General features: G+C 46.3%; 1 long non-coding RNA gene across 2 annotated transcripts; it reads right to left on the reverse strand.

Moving 5' to 3' along the window:
- Positions 1 to 766: 766 nt before the first annotated feature.
- On the reverse strand, positions 767 to 15,667 carry LOC134350075 (uncharacterized). Of its 2 annotated transcripts, XR_010018802.1 has the most exons (4): positions 8,378 to 8,513; positions 7,428 to 7,575; positions 5,515 to 5,787; positions 767 to 4,737 (listed from the first exon to the last, which is right to left on the reverse strand). It is a non-coding gene; the product is annotated as an uncharacterized LOC134350075 (long non-coding RNA). The 2 variants fall into 2 exon arrangements; XR_010018803.1 differs by lacking the exons at positions 7,428 to 7,575; positions 8,378 to 8,513 and adding an exon at positions 15,565 to 15,667.
- Between the last annotated feature and the right edge of the window lie 34 nt (positions 15,668 to 15,701).

The raw sequence follows: 15,701 nt of genomic DNA on the forward strand, positions 1-15,701 counted from the left end.
CAATCTCAATCCTCTGCAATTGGATACAGGACTTTTTTAACCGAAAGGCCAGTCAGTCCGTGTGGGCAACAACATCTCTCGTCCCATTACGCTGAGCACTGGTGCTCCCCAAAGCTGTGTGCTCAGCCCACTGCTGTTCAGACTGCTGACACATGACTGTGTCACAGGATCTAGCTCAAACCATGTCATCGAGTTTGCAGTTGACAACAGTGATTGGCTTCATCAAGAACGATGATTAGACAGAGTACAGAGAGGAAATGGAGCAGCTAGTGGATTGGTGTGAGAGTAACAACCTAAGCCTGAATGTGGAGAAGATCAAGGCAATCACTGGGATTTTCAGGAACGTGCAGACGAACCATCCTCCTCTGTGAATACATGGCTCCTCCATTGAGAGAATTATGTGCACCAAGTTCCTGGGAAATCAACAGTTCCATTTCACGTCAGAGGATGTTTACAATATACAGCTTGAAATTCTTGCTCTCTGCAGAAAACCTCAAAACAGAAGAAAACCCCAAAAGAATGAATGACAGAGAAAATGCAAGAACCCCAAAGGCCCCCTCCTCTCCCACGCACAAGCAGCGTCAAGCCCTCCTTCTCCTCCGCTTATTCTAGCAGAAAGCACCAGCGCACCAACCATCCACCATGCAAGCAAAAGCAAAGCCCCCAGAGAGACCATCATCCACAGTGGTTGGCTGGTGTCCATCTGTCTCGAAGGACAATGGGTGATGATCATCCATTGTCATAAAAGCAAAAGAGAGGGCATACAAGGAAGCTAAAGTTAGTGGGAAGATAGAGGATTGGGAAGCTTTTAAAAACTTGCAGAAGGAAACTAAGTTCATTAGGAAGAAAAAGATGAATTATTAAAGGAAGCTGGCGACTAATATCAAAGAAGATACTGAAAGTCTTTTTAAGTATATAAAGGGTAAAAGAAGAGTTGAGGGTAGATATAGGACCAATAGAAAATGATGCTTGAAATATTGTAATGAGAGATGCAGAGATGGCAGAGGAACTGAATGCGTATTTTGCATCAGTCTTCACAGTGGAAGACATCTGCAGTATACCGGACATTCAAGAGTGTCAGAAAAGTGAAGATTGTGCAGTGAAAATTGCGACTGAGAAGCTTAATGGTCTGAGGGTGGATAAATCTCCTGGACCTGATGGAATGCACCCTTGGGTTCTGAAGGAAGTAGCTGGAGAGAATGCGGAGGCATTAACAATGATCTTTCAAGAATCAATAGATTTTGGCATTTTACCGGATGACTGGAAAATTACAAATGTTAATCTGCTATTTAGGAAGGGTGGGAGGCAGCAGAAAGGAAACTATAGACCTGTTAGCCTGACATCAGTGGTTGGGAAGTTGTTGGAATTGATTGTTGGGATGAGATTATGGAATACCTGGGGGCACATGACAAGACAAGCTAAAGCCAACATGGTTTCCTGAAAGGAAATTCTTGCCTGACTAACCTAATGCAATTTTTTGAGGAAATTTCATGCAGTGTAGACAAAGGAGATGCAGTAGATGTGGTGTACTTGGATTTTCAGAAGGCCTTTGACAAGGTGCCGCACATGAGGCTGCTTAGCAAGATAAGAGCCCATGGAATCACAGGGAAGTTACTAGCATAGGTGGAGCATTGGCCAATCGGCAGAAAACAGAGAGTGGGAATAAAGGGATCCTATTCTGGCTGGCTGCCGGTTACCAGTGGAGTTCCACAGGGGTCGGTGTTGGGACCGCTGCTTTTTACGATGTATGTCAATGATTTGGACTATGGGATTAATGGATTTGTGGCTAAATTTACCGATGATACAAAGATAGGTGGAGGAGCAGATAATGTTGAGGAAACAGAGAGCCTGCAGAGAGACTTAGATAGTTTAGGGGAATGAGCAAGGAAGTGGCAAATAAAAAATACAATGTTAGAAAGTGTATGGTTATGCACTTTGGTTGAAGAAATAAATAGGCAGACTATTATTTAGATAGGGAGAGAATTCAAAATGCAGAGATGCAAAGAGACTTTGGAGTCCTTGTGCAGGATACCCTAAAGATTAACCTTCAGGTTGAGTTGATGGTGAAGAAGGCCAATGCAATGTCGGCATTCATTTCTAGAGGTATGGAATATAAGAGCAGGGATGTGATGTTGAGGCTCTGTAAGGTATGCGCAAGACCAAACTTGGAGTATTGTGTGCAGTTTTGGGCTCCTTATTTTAGAAAGGGTATACTGACATTGGAGAGAGTTCAGAAAAGATTTACAAGAATGATTCCAGGAATGAAAGGATTCCCATACGAGGAACACCTGGCAGCTCTTGGGCTGTATTCCCTGGAGTTCAGGAGAATGAGGGGGATCTCATAGAAACATTCCTAACGTTAAAAGGACTGAACAAATTAGATATGGTGAGGTTATTTCCCATGGTAGGGGAGTCTAGAACTGTCATGGTCCGGTCCGTGAATCCGTGTTCCGATTCACGGTCTGGTCCATGGTTCCTTGTTCCGGGATTTCTGGTTTTCCCCACTCTCTCTCTCTTGTGGGCACATGATTCTCGTTTTGGGGCTGAGACATAAATACCTCCGCATACCTGCTGGACTGTCCTGTTTCCCTCCATGTCTTTTCTCCCCTCGCCCGACTCTCTGCCTGGATACCTCGCCTGCACTACTGTCGAGTTCAATCGCCAGTGCAGAGATGGAACTGTCTGTCGTTCTTTGGTGTTTGTCTCTTCTTGTCCTCACCTCCATGTGGTAAGTCAGGCCATTGTGCCGTTGCCCTGTGGGGGGGACCTGTCTTGTCCTCGCCTCCATGGGGTAAGTCGGGCCGTTCTGCCGTTGCCCTGCGGGGGGACCTGTCTTGTCCTGTCTTGTCCTCGCCTCCGTGGGGTAAGTCAGGCCATTCTGCCATTGCCCTGCAGGGGGGATCTGTCTTGTCTTGTCCTCGCCTCCGTGGGGTAAGTCAGGCCATTCTGCCATTGCCCTGCAGGGGGGATCTGTCTTGTCTTGTCCTCGCCTCCGTGGGGTAAGTCAGGCCATTCTGCCATTGCCCTGCAGGGGGGATCTGTCTTGTCTTGTCCTCGCCTCCGTGGGGTAAGTCAGGCCGTTCTGCCGTTGCCCTGCAAGGGGGATCTGTCTTGTCTTGTCCTCGCCTCCGTGGGGTAAGTCAGGCCATTCTGCCGTTGCCCTGCGGGGGGACCTGTCTTGTCCTGTCTTGTCTTTGCCTCTGTTGGGAAAGTCCGGCCGTTCCCCGACAGATGGTCCTGTCCCACCTTGGTGTGGAGATGAAGTTGAGTTCCAGCTTGTCTAAGTGTAAGTCCTGGCAATATGTCTATGTACTGTCCTGTCTCACGTTAAAAGATGAGTCCTGGCTTTTTGAAGGATAAGTCCCAGCTCTATGTTGATGTACAGTTCTCAGTCTGTCTCCAAGCTCCTGCCTCTGCATTCCAAGACTCAAGACCCAAGCCCCCAAGCCTGTCTCCAAGCCTCAAGCCCCCAAGTCTGTCTCCAAGCCTCAAGCCTCAGGACCCCAGCCTGCAGTCATGTCATGTCCATGCCTGGTTCTGGAGCCCGAGCCCAAGGCAAGACCCAGGTTCTGCATCCTTGTCCAGTCTCTGGCTCGGGGTCCAAGCCCAAGTCTGCATTCTTGTCCCTGCTCCTTGTCTGTATCCTGTCATGTCCCTGCTCTAGTCAAGTCCTGTTCCTTGTACTTCAGTGTCTATGTCTTGCATTTGGGTCCATTCCCAACGCCTCCATTGTGACAAGGACAAGAGGGCATGACTTCTGGATTGAAGGACGTCCATTGATAACAGAGATGCAGAGAAATTACTTTAGTCAGAGGATGGTAAATCTGTGGAATTTGTTGCCACAAGTGACTGTGGAGGCCAAGTCATTGGGTGTATTTAAGGCAGAAGTAGATAGGTTCTTGATTAGCCAGGGCATCAAAGGGTATGGGGTGAAAGCAGGGGAGTGGGGATGACTGGAAGAATTGGATCAGCCCTTGATTGAATGGCAGAGCAGACTCAATGGGCAAATGGTCTGCTCCTGCTCCTATATCTTATGGTCTTATCATCACACCTGTGTGGAAGTTATGGAGATCCTGAGATGCCCAGTCATCAAGATTCCCCTCGCGGCAGTGTAGTCCAAAGGAAAGTTTATGAAGCAACGTTTGGCTGCAGGAGCTGCCGGAAGGATGTTCAAGGACATCCAGCTGCCTTGAGGCTCAACTCTGGATTTGCTGTCTGGGTTCACTCCTGTAGCCTTGGTCTCTCCCAAATACCATGTGTCAAAACTTAGTGTTCAGTCCAACATTTTCAACGTCCCACTGGCACTCCCTCTCACTAATGAGAGGCAGAAGTCACTCCTTCTGTGGCGAGAGAGGAGACCACATTTGCTGTTTCAATGTTAGTCAGTCTGAACCATTGCCTTTTATTTTGAGTTCCGACTCGAGAATTGGGAGGGAGGGGGAGAGGGGGAGGTGGGGAGAAGGACAAAAGAGAAAGAAAACTTGTGATCCTGAATGCAGAGCTGTCCAACAGCTGTCTTTGATGTACGGCTCCCGCTACGCTTCAGTTCGCAACACTGGTGAGAATTCACGTCCACATGGAAGCGCATGGCCCCGAAGTCACCTGACTGCAGACCGAACCTGGACATAACGATACATGGCCAATTGGCCAGCTCCAAGAACGGGAATACTCCGCTGTGCAGAACCACAGTTTTGAGTGCCACTGTAGATCAAAGCTCTCAATAGAACCCCAGCCACCCTGAAAATGAAAATAGATACATTAGAATAGGAAGAATTTCACTGTTTCGATGATGAGGTGGGAGAAGTTGCCCTCTGGTGCCATCTTTAGCTCCACCAAACCACCTTCAAAGACTGAGGCAAGCAAGACTCCCCCCACCATCACCTCCCTCCCCAACTTAACTGCATTTTGCAGGAGCATCATTGAGAGCATACTGACAAGTTGCATCTCCATCTGGTATACAAGCAGCCGAGCATTGGACCAAAAGTCCCCGCGAGGACTGTGAGAACAGCTGGGAGGATCATAGGGGTCTCCCTACTGTCCATCAGGGACATTTATCAGGAGCACTGCATATGGCAGGACCTTAGCATGGTTAATGATCCCACCCATCCATCCACCATCTTCTGTCTTTCCACCTTCAGCAGGAGACTCCGATGCACGAAATCAAGAGCGATCAGGATGGGAAACAGTTTCTTCTCTCAGGGTTCTGACCTCCCTGCCACATCGCATTTGAAGAGTCATTGGTTAATCTGTTCCATACTTTACAATATTTAAAGCACTTTCATTTACTATTTATCTGTGATTCATCTGCAGATTTCATCCTTACTTTTTGTAAGTTATTGTGTATTATGTGCACAACTGTGCTTTACACCCTAATCCGAAGAAATGTTATCTCATTTCTATCTCAGTCATATATGTTGTATGCATGTATATTGTTAAGTGACAATAAATTTGACTTGATGTACTCCATGGAGAGAAGGCTTTGCCTGTGATGGACTGGACTGTATCCAACATTACCTGTAGCCATTTCCGTTGCCAGGCAAGGCATCATCCAGGCTATGATGCAACCAATTAGGATACTTCCATTGTGTTGTTATATTCTGCTTCCTCTGCTCTTGACATTGATTGTTTACTGAGCACATTAATGTAGTCTGCAGAGAGTGATCTGCCCTTCCAATTTATTGGCCACTGAGCTGCAAACTCCATTCTATTCCACTTCCAGAGGATTCCAAAGAAATAAACTCCCATTTACACCGAATCAAAAGGCAAAAAGCTGCAGATGATGGAAATCTGAAATGGAAATAAAACGCCATAAAGATTCAGCAGAAGAGGGAACTTCTGTGGAGAGACAAAGAGAATTAACATTTCAGGTTATTGACCGATGAGGGATAAGGGAAGTTCGATAATGAAAGTGTTTTAGTTTGCAGAAAAGGGGAGGGGTAGGATGGAATAAAGGCAATGGCAGCAACATGATGAACAAGACAGACTGGGTGATACAAATGGTTGTGCCAGTTGAGGAAGGATGCAACAAATAGCACTGGACCACAATTTTTTTTTCCAAAAGTGTTGCTTCCTCAAAATTTCTTTTTTTGTTTATGATAGACCACTTGAAGATGAACACAAATATAATTTCAGAAATCTTGTATCATGTAGGAATTTGGAGAAACAAGAAATTAACTTCTATTGAACATAATGCCTTTAATTGCACAATGGTGCTGACACTGCAATACTCCATTTGAGCTAAAAATGTTTTGTTGATGATTTTCATTTGCATTCAGTGTCTGAGGCTTCTCACTTAAATGGTCAACAATAATTAGCCGGCTTTGATGGATTCCAGTTGCCCTGATACAGTTTCTCCATGACTGCAATTTCCTGGTGAAACCTTTCACCATGTTTGTCACTGATAGCGCCGAGATTTGCAGGGACGATTTCTAAATGGCGATGCAGAAAATGAATCTTTAGTGACATGTTGCACTTCATGGTTTTGTATGCTTGAAGCATATTGTCAACTAGCTGCACGTGGTTTGGTGCTCTGTGGTAGCCATGAAAATTTTCAACAACAGCCTTCCATGCGATTTTCTCTGGTTGCATAAGTTCTTAGAAATGCCTGTCGTTGATGACCTGTTTTATTTGTGCACCAACCAAAATGCATTCCTTAATATGGGCATCAGTTACCCTGTCCTGAATTATGAATTGAAATCACAAATATAGGCAATTCCAAAAAAGATAATGTGTGATAGGGAAATTTGATAGTGATTTTCATGATCACTAGCCCAAAATCCATTAGATGCTGTCAAAAGTATTCAGGAAGCAAAATCTTTGTGTCCTCTGTAATTAATTGCAATTGATCTGTATGAGCAAGCTGTTTTTTTTAAAAAAGCAAACCATGTCAATGGAAAAACACAATATTTGATATATAACTTTTCCTCATTCTGATGAAAGGTTGTTAACCCAAAATTTTAACAATTTCTTTCAACAGATGTTACCTGGCCTGCAGCGTATTTTCAGAAGTTTCTGTTTTTATTTCCCACTTGTATGTTTTAAATGTGTTACCAATACACGGGGAAATGTGATAAGACAAGTATTAAACCATAACGGGTCATAAAAAGTAACAGATGCTTAACCTTGACATCATGATGCTTTGCCGCTACTGCCTGCACACGAGCACAAAAGGGAACCTTTCTGAATGTTCACCCGCAGGTGAGCTCTGCACTGCCGTTGCCCTGCTGTTGATTCACCGGCAGGCAGACACCCCGTCTGCACACCCTCACCCGACCCCCGGCTGGAGCAGGCGGCAGCCCGGAGCGCGCGCCCGCCGCGGCGCTCTAATAGGCACGGTCACGTGGGTCCACGAGCGTGCACGGAACACGCGCGTTCCCGGGGACTGGGAATGTAACGATGCAGAGAACACAGACAGGAGCTGTCCCTACCGTATCGGAAAGATAACAACACGTTCCCGTTTGATTCATTTGCGTCATTTCGGTTATCTCAGAGCGTTGCAATGTCTGCTGAAGTTGACTCTGCTCCTCCACTCAGCTCTGCCTTTTTATTACAAGCGTAGAGCAAAGGAGTAAATATCTGCAGAAATATATTGTAGCGAGGTTTAATGAGACTGTGAAACATTCGTACGGAAACAACAGTGACGCTTTATATTAATATCGCTCAGCCCAAAGATAAATTCTCTCAGCCCTGACAGCACTCTGATACCCTCTCTAACGCATGACCTCGCCCACCAAGAGGGACAAGGGCAACAGGTGCTGGGTAACACCACCAGCTGCAGGTTCCCCTCCGAGTTCCGCACCACCCTAATTTGGAAACATATTTACAGGGGCGATGCCATGCCAGCCTGTATCAAAAGGACAACGCAGACTGAGAAGGTGCCTCAGCCGTTAACTGCTCCGGCAGTTAGGGATGGGCCATGGCTACTGGTCTCCGCACCGTGCAGACAGAATCAAATAAATTAAAAATAAACTCTCAGCTTTTATCAATAAAGTGAGCTTTGCTTCAGTGGTCCTGATGATAGGTCTCAGCCCGAAATATCGACTCTCTTCTTTTCCACATATGTTGCCTGACCTGCTGAGTTCCTCCAACATTTTGTACGTGTTACTTTTGTGGTTGCATCTGAATCTGTGGGATGCGGATTCAAGTTCCAGCCCACTGAGGAGAGAGTACGGGTTTAACGGACACAGGACAACGGACATCCTGCTGTGTTAGTGCTGCACCTGGAACCAGGCTTGGTTACTCTGCTTGCTGCCTGATATAATTTGCAACTTATTGAAAATTCGGGGTGTATGGAGTGTCGAGGGCGGGCAACACCTCTGGTAGAGGGGCTTGTGTTCACTCACTCACCTTTAGTCCCCACCGGACACTCAGCTCTCACCTGTGGTTCCAAGTAGCTGTCCGCATGTAACGGCGGCCTCACCCTGGTACACCGCTTCGATCGGTGGTCAAAACCGGATGAGAGTAGCCGGCGAGCCGCACACCCTGGTGAATTAGGGACATGGCGGAACCCGCATGTGAAGTTATCTTTGGCGGACTGGGCGAATGAGATCTGGAGTGAGATCCAGTAGCCAGGAAGGCGGTACTGCAGCGCTCGATGGAGATCGAAGGACATAGAAAACGTCAAGGTCATTCACTCACAAGGAAGACCCCGATTTGTAGCGTTTGATTGTACCACGGGACCCGGACATGAGGTCAAGAGAGTTAAACTTCCCCAGTGCAAAGGCTTTTTTTAAGCACTTTTTAAAATTCTCCTGCCCAGGTTTCTTGTCATCATCGGACACAACGGGCAACCACCAATAAAAGTTAACTTATCTCTCGTATAGAGAAATAATAACGCTAGCCGAAAACAGCTTGGTAGAAGAATTGTTGCCTCATCCTCGAATTGTTCAAAATTAGAAGTAAATTTATTATCGAAGTGTGTACAGTAATGTGCAAAAGTCTGAGGGACATATATACAGTTAGGATGCCGAAGGCATTTGCACGGTAATGTTACAACCCCCTCACCGGGTTCGCATGCGTTACTATAAGCCTACGGCCTCTCACAGCTACCTGGACTATTCCTCTTCCCACCCTGTCTCTTGCAAAAATGCCATCCCCTTCTCGCAATTCCTCCATCTCCGCCTCATCTGCTCTCAGGATGAGGCTTTTCATTCCAGGACGAGGGAGATGTCTTCCTTTTTTAAAGAAAGTGGCTTCCCTTCCTCCGCTATCAACTCTGCTCTCAAACGCATCTCTCCCGTTTCATGCACATCTGCTCTCACTCCATCCTCCCGCCACCCCACTAGGAATAGGGTTCCCCTTATCCTCACCTACCACCCCACCAGCCTCAGGGTCCAACATATAACTCTCCGTAACTTCTGTCACCTCCAGCGGGATCCCATCACTAAGCACATCTTTCCCTCTTCCCTCTCTCTCTCTGCTTTCCGCAGGGATCGCTCCCTACGCTACTCTCTTGTCCATTCGTATTCGTCCTCCCCATCCCTTCCCACCGATCTCCCTGCCGGCACTTATCCTTGTAATCGGAACAAGTGCTACACATGCCCTTACACTTCCTCCCTCACCACCATTCAGGGCCCCAGACAGTCCTTCCAGGTGAGGCAACACTTCACCTGTGAGTCGGCTGGGGTGATATACTGCGTCCGGTGCTCCCGATGTGGCCTTCTATATATTGGCGAGACATTCTGATATGTCTATCCACGGCCTCCTCTACTGTAAAGATGAAGCCACACTCAGGATGGAGGAACAACACCTTATATTCCGTCTGGGTAGCCTCCAACCTGATGGCATGAACATTGACTTCTCTAACTTCCGTTAATGCCCCTCCTCCCCTTTGTACCCCATCCGTTATTTATTTTTTTATTTTTCCCCTTTTCTCTCTCTCTCTTTTCTCCCTCTGTACCTCTCACAATAACTCCTTGCCTGCTCTCCATCTTCCTCTGGGCTCCCCTCCCCCTTTCTTTCTCCCTAAGCCTCCCGTCCCATGATCCTCTCCCTTCTCCAGCCTCATATCCCTTTTACCAATCAACTTTCCAGCTCTTAGCTCCATCCCTCCCTCTCCTGTCTTCTCCTGTCATTTCGGATCTCCCACTCCCCCTCCGCCTCTCAAATCTCTTACCAACTCTTCTTTCAGTTAGTCCTGACGAAGGGTCTTGGCCCGAAACGTCGACTGTACCTCTTTCAATAGATCCTGCTGCATTCACCAGCATTTCGGGTGTGTTGCTCGTGTGCAAACTTGGTTCGTTAGCCGGCTCTAACAGCCATGGGACTGAGGTGAGAAGGCCACATTTCACAAACAGTATATGCCTCGGGTCGGTATGATTCGGCATTCGGCTGAACTGGGACGTCGTGACGTTCCGATTAAGGAAACCTCGATCTGAGCGAATTGCTGTGTATACCGCCTAGACACGATAATCTGTTGGCGCGAGGAACACCGCTTAAAATTTTAAAGAAAGTATATTTACAGTTTTCAGTTTTATCGAACAGTTAGTAGGACGGAGGGGAAAAAGTAAACGGGTCCATTACAGTTAAACCAGTCCAAATGTGCACGTAAAGTTGCAGCTCATCTTGAAGTTGCCCTTTTTACCTGTGGTCTGCGTGAAAGCACACATCATATTCCGAACGTCGCTCGAAATCCATCTCGAACCAATGGGCGCTCTCTCGGGAGTATAGGTCCTTCCTCCTTGGGGCAGTTCATCCACACAAAGCACTTTGTACAACAGGGACACTCGTTCCCATGGCATTCTCAGCCACCTCCCCCCTCCCCCGCCACTGCCCTCTCCACAGCTCCTGCCTAAAAGACACCGGTGTCCATCACAAATTTCATTCCACCCAGTTCTCTCTAGAACCTTCTCCCATTCCACCATCCTGATCGGCTGACACAACACTCCTAAGTTGAACATCATAGCCCCTTTAGCTGAAACCCAAACATTCCACCAGCAGGACTCACTGCTTCTGCAGAAAGCGACTAAATGAAATATTAGCAGTAAAACTCTGAGCCAGGGTATTACATTGTATTTGTCAATGTGGAGCAGAGAGCAAGTTTGAAAATTCAGCAGGGGCAAAGGATGTTGGGAATGGCAAGGGTAGAGTGCAGCAGGAATGGTGTGGGTTGGGTGGCAGAGAAAGAGTGCCAGGGTCGGGAGGCGTTGTGGGTGCAGACACACCCAGCCCCAAGACGGCGGTCCCCAACCACCGGGCCGCGGATCGGTACCAGGCTGCAAAGCATGTGCTACCGGGCCGCGAGGAAACGATACGATTTGGCGATGAGTCAGCTGCATCTTTCCTCATTTCCCACACGCGAGGTCATTACCCGCACGTCATCCATGTAAGTGCGGGAAGGAGATCAACTCCTCGAGCTTGCAAATGACGGTGGGCTGAAAAGTATGTTTGACATAACATCTCTGCCGGCATTCCGGATCAAAGTCAGGGCTAAATATCCTGAGATAGCCACGAAAGCACTGAAAACGTTGCTTCCATTTCCAACATATCTCTGTAATGAATGCAATGAAAACTAAATTGCAGAATAGACTGGACATAAAGAACCCCCTTCGGGTATCGCTGTCTCCCATCACCCCTCGATAGGACTGTCTTGTTGTAGGAAAACAAGCCCAGGGCTCCCACTGACTTAGCGATATTGGTGTGTTGCAATGATTTTATACGTTCATACGGGGAAAATATGTGCTATGTGCTGTGTGTTTAATATCCAAACATTACTTACAATGTTAAGATGCCATTGACTTATATAACCATATAACAATTACAGCACGGAAACAGGCCATCTCGGCCCTTCTAGTCTGTGCCAAATGCTACTCTCACCTAGTCCCACCGACCTGTACTCAGCCCATAACCCTCCATTCCTTTCCTGTCCATATACCTATCCAATTTTTCTTTAAATGATAATATCGAACCTGCCTCTACCATTTCTACTGGAAGTTCGTTCAACACTTACTTCAAGCTCCCCTGTCTTACCCAGATAATTGACTTATCACTATATTCATGCGAGGAAAATATGCGCTGTGTGTTTAATATTAAATTCATTAGATAAACCCTTTTAGAAACTAAATTGAGTGTATTAGCCACTTATCACCTATATTCCGGTCATGATTAACACTCCCCCCACCCCCGAAAAGAATCGCCAAAAGCGATTTGTAGAAAAAAATCCATACGTACATGCATGCGCACTGGTGCCTGCGCAAGGCTTCATGGTCATTGTAGTCTTTTCGGGGTAAACACAATGTATTTGACTGCTACTCTTGTCCGTTGGCAACCCTACCCACCACCCCCCCAGGTCAGCCGGTCTGCAAGAATATTGTCAATAATAAACCGGTCCGCAGTGCAAAAAAGGTTGGGGACCCCTGCCCTAAGACATCAAGCAAGAACCTTTGATTGCAAACAATTGGTTTATTGATCTTTACAGAATCTCTCTCTGGTTCTTCCTTTCTCCCTCCCCTCTGCTTTTCCTAACCATGATTCCCCTCACCCTGCCTCCTTCCCACTCTTAGTCCATAGAGAACCACATCAGAATCAGGTTTTTTTGGTGGTAGCAGGACAGGCAATTCATGAAACTACTGCAGTATTGTGCGAAAGTCTTAGGCGCCTTTAGATATGTGCCCAAGACTTTTGCACAGTTTTGCACAGTCCTCATATAGAACCCTGAGATTCATTTTCTTGCAGGCATTCGCAGTCGAACAAAGAAATACAATGGAATCGATGAAAAACCACACACAAAGACTGACAAAATCTGCGAAAAGCAAATAATAATAGATAAATGAATAATAATTTAAATCATAAATTGTGGAAAAGGAATAGTGTGAAATAAGAGATTGAGATAAATGCTGATACCTGATATCCGATTTCTGAACTGTTCATGAACCCGTGAACACAGCCTCATTATTCTTTCTTTTCCCCTCTATTTTGTAATTTCATAATTTTATAGAATTGCTGTTGTAAAATAACAATTGACAAGTTATCTAATACTGTAAGAATAAATATCATTCCAACACTGGTGACCAGTTACTTAATTATTTGTTATCTGGGTACAGTACGAATAGGCCCTTCCAGCAGCCCTGCCCAGCAATCCTCTGATGTAATCCGAGCCTAATCATGGGACAATTTACAATGACAAATTAACCTACTAACCAGTAAGTCTTATCAGAGTCAGAATCAGGTCTAATATCAGCTGCATATATGTTGTGAAATTCATGGCAACAGTACAATGAGATACATGATAAATAAATACAGAGAAAAACCTGAATTTCAGTAATTATATAATATATATTAAAATGCGTAGTACAAAAAGGGTTGTGAGGTAGTGCCCACGGGTTCAATGCCCATTTAGAAATTGGACGGCAGAGGGGAAGAAGCTGTTCCTCAATCACTGAGTGTGTGCCTTCAGGCTTCTGTACCTCCTTCCTGATGGTCACAATGGGGAGAGGGCATGTCATAAGTGGTGGGCATCCTTAATGTTGGACTCCACCTTCCTAAGGCACCGCTCCGTGAAGGTGTGCCAATAGGAGTGAGATATGCACACAGCATATTTTCCTGAGTATTTGAGTTTAGCAAGTGAGAGATCTTTCCTTCTGTTCCGCAGGCATTGTGTCCTCGGTGCTAACCCATACACATCTGCCCGATGCATTGTCCTCACTCACTTGGGAACCTTCACACAGAAGTGGTCACATTTGATGTTTGGAGTTCAATTTCACTGTCCTCTCTAAGGAGTCTGTATGTCTTCCCAATGTGCAGGTTTCCTCCGGGTGCTCCAGTTTCCTCCCACAGTCCAAAGATGTACCAGTCAGTAGGACAATGGGTCATTGTAAATTGCCCCATGATTAGATTAGGGTTTAACTGGGGGTTGCTGGTGGTGTGGCTTGAAGGGATGTAAGGCCCTATCCCGCACCATATCTCTGATTAAATAAATATCAACAGTGACTCTGGATTAGGAGTCACTGAAGTCAAAGCTGGAGCATTCTCAGGGATGGACAGTTGACCACATAATCTGCTGAGTGATTTAATAGTTGAAGATTGGTTTTCCATCCTGTCCAATGACGGTTAGATTTGTGCAATTCTTCTGTCATGCCAGTGATGTCAACTGCACAAGAAACCTGTTTGTGAGAATTTTTAAAATTACAAAACCCATTGGACCAGGGCAGTTCCACTATCTTGACCTTTGAAGACTGGGTCCAGTTCTATATGTAGTCATTACAACCGGGGTCTTCCTTGGTTGCGAGTTCAAGTTCAAAAGACATTATCAAAGTATGCATGCTATATACAACCTCCTTACAGGCAGCCACAAAACAAAGAAACCCAATAGAACACATTTAAAAAAATCAAACACCAGAAGTGGAAAAACAACAAATAATGCAAACGACTGAAAATGAATCCACAACAGCGAAGCCAGTCATCACTGAAGCCGATCCAGTAGCCCATTGGTTGCAGGGGCACAGCCTCAGTTCAAGGCAGAGACAAGTAAACCTCACAGAGCAGCGACCTGCACCGGGCTGTCCACGGCCTCCGGCCCCGACACCATGACCTTCTCAATCTGACTACATCCAAACGAAATAACGTTCCTCCAGACCACAATGCACCCACAAGTCTTATATCACACACATCACATAAACCAAAATACTGCCACAGTTCATAAAATATAATTCAAAATGCGTGTAATACACAGCACAATAAATCGTTTGCTGCCCTAGTGACGAGACCTCGGTGGTGGTAGTGTATTCATTCGTCTCACAGCCTGGGAGAAGAAGCTGTTACCCAGTCTGGCGGTCCGAGTCCTGATGTTCCTATCCTTCCTTCCTGTCTGTCACAAATAGAGGGTGGGAAGCCCTGGTTGTCCATAACTTCCTCTGTTCCTTGCCACGCACTTCTCTCTCTTTGCTAAACCACCTTCCTGGCCATTGGATCTCACGGTTGATCTCATTTGCCCAGTCCGCCATGGCTGACTCCTGATGCGAGGACCACGAGGCCCGCCAGCTCCCTGTCGAGGCGGTATACCGGGCTGTGGCTGCTGTTGTATGCAAACAGCTACTTGGAGCCGCACGTGAGAGCTGAGAATTGGGTGGGGAACAAAGGTGAGCAAACTGCCCCAGAATGGACACGACCCTCTCTCGATACCCCAGTAACGGATTAACATACTCACTATGCCTTACCGATTGAAGCCCATGTCTAAAAGCCTCTCAAACACAGTCATATAGCTAATTCCATCACGTCCTCTATCAGTACATTCCGGATATTAACCACTCTCTGTATGAGAAACTCACTTCCCCATTCCTTTCAGAACTCCTTCCTCCCTCCTGTTTTTGATGTATTATTTATCTTATCTCAAAGCTCAAAGTAAATTTATTGTCACCATATTCAAGCCTGAATTTCATTTTCTTGCGGGCATGCTCAATAAATCCAATAACTATAATGGAATCAATGAAGACCGCACCCAGCAGGGCGTACCACCAGTTTGCAAAAGGCAACAAACTGCAAATGCTTGAGACACTGGAAAGTACCTCCTTGATCTTCTTCCAAGCAGTATTTATTTTTATCATGAAATTGGGTGGGCCAATGACGTACCGAATAATGCGCAGCCTTCTCTGCGTCCTGCGTTGTGGAGCCAGTCCAGGTTTTCGGGCTCAGATCTTTGGATTTGGGGCTGCCCTGCTTTCTGAGGTGATCAGGTTACCTGCACAGCCTGGTCGGCACGTGATTGT

The sequence above is a fragment of the Mobula hypostoma genome, chromosome 8, assembly GCF_963921235.1.
Source record: "Mobula hypostoma chromosome 8, sMobHyp1.1, whole genome shotgun sequence".
Taxonomy (NCBI): Eukaryota; Metazoa; Chordata; class Chondrichthyes; order Myliobatiformes; family Myliobatidae; genus Mobula; species Mobula hypostoma.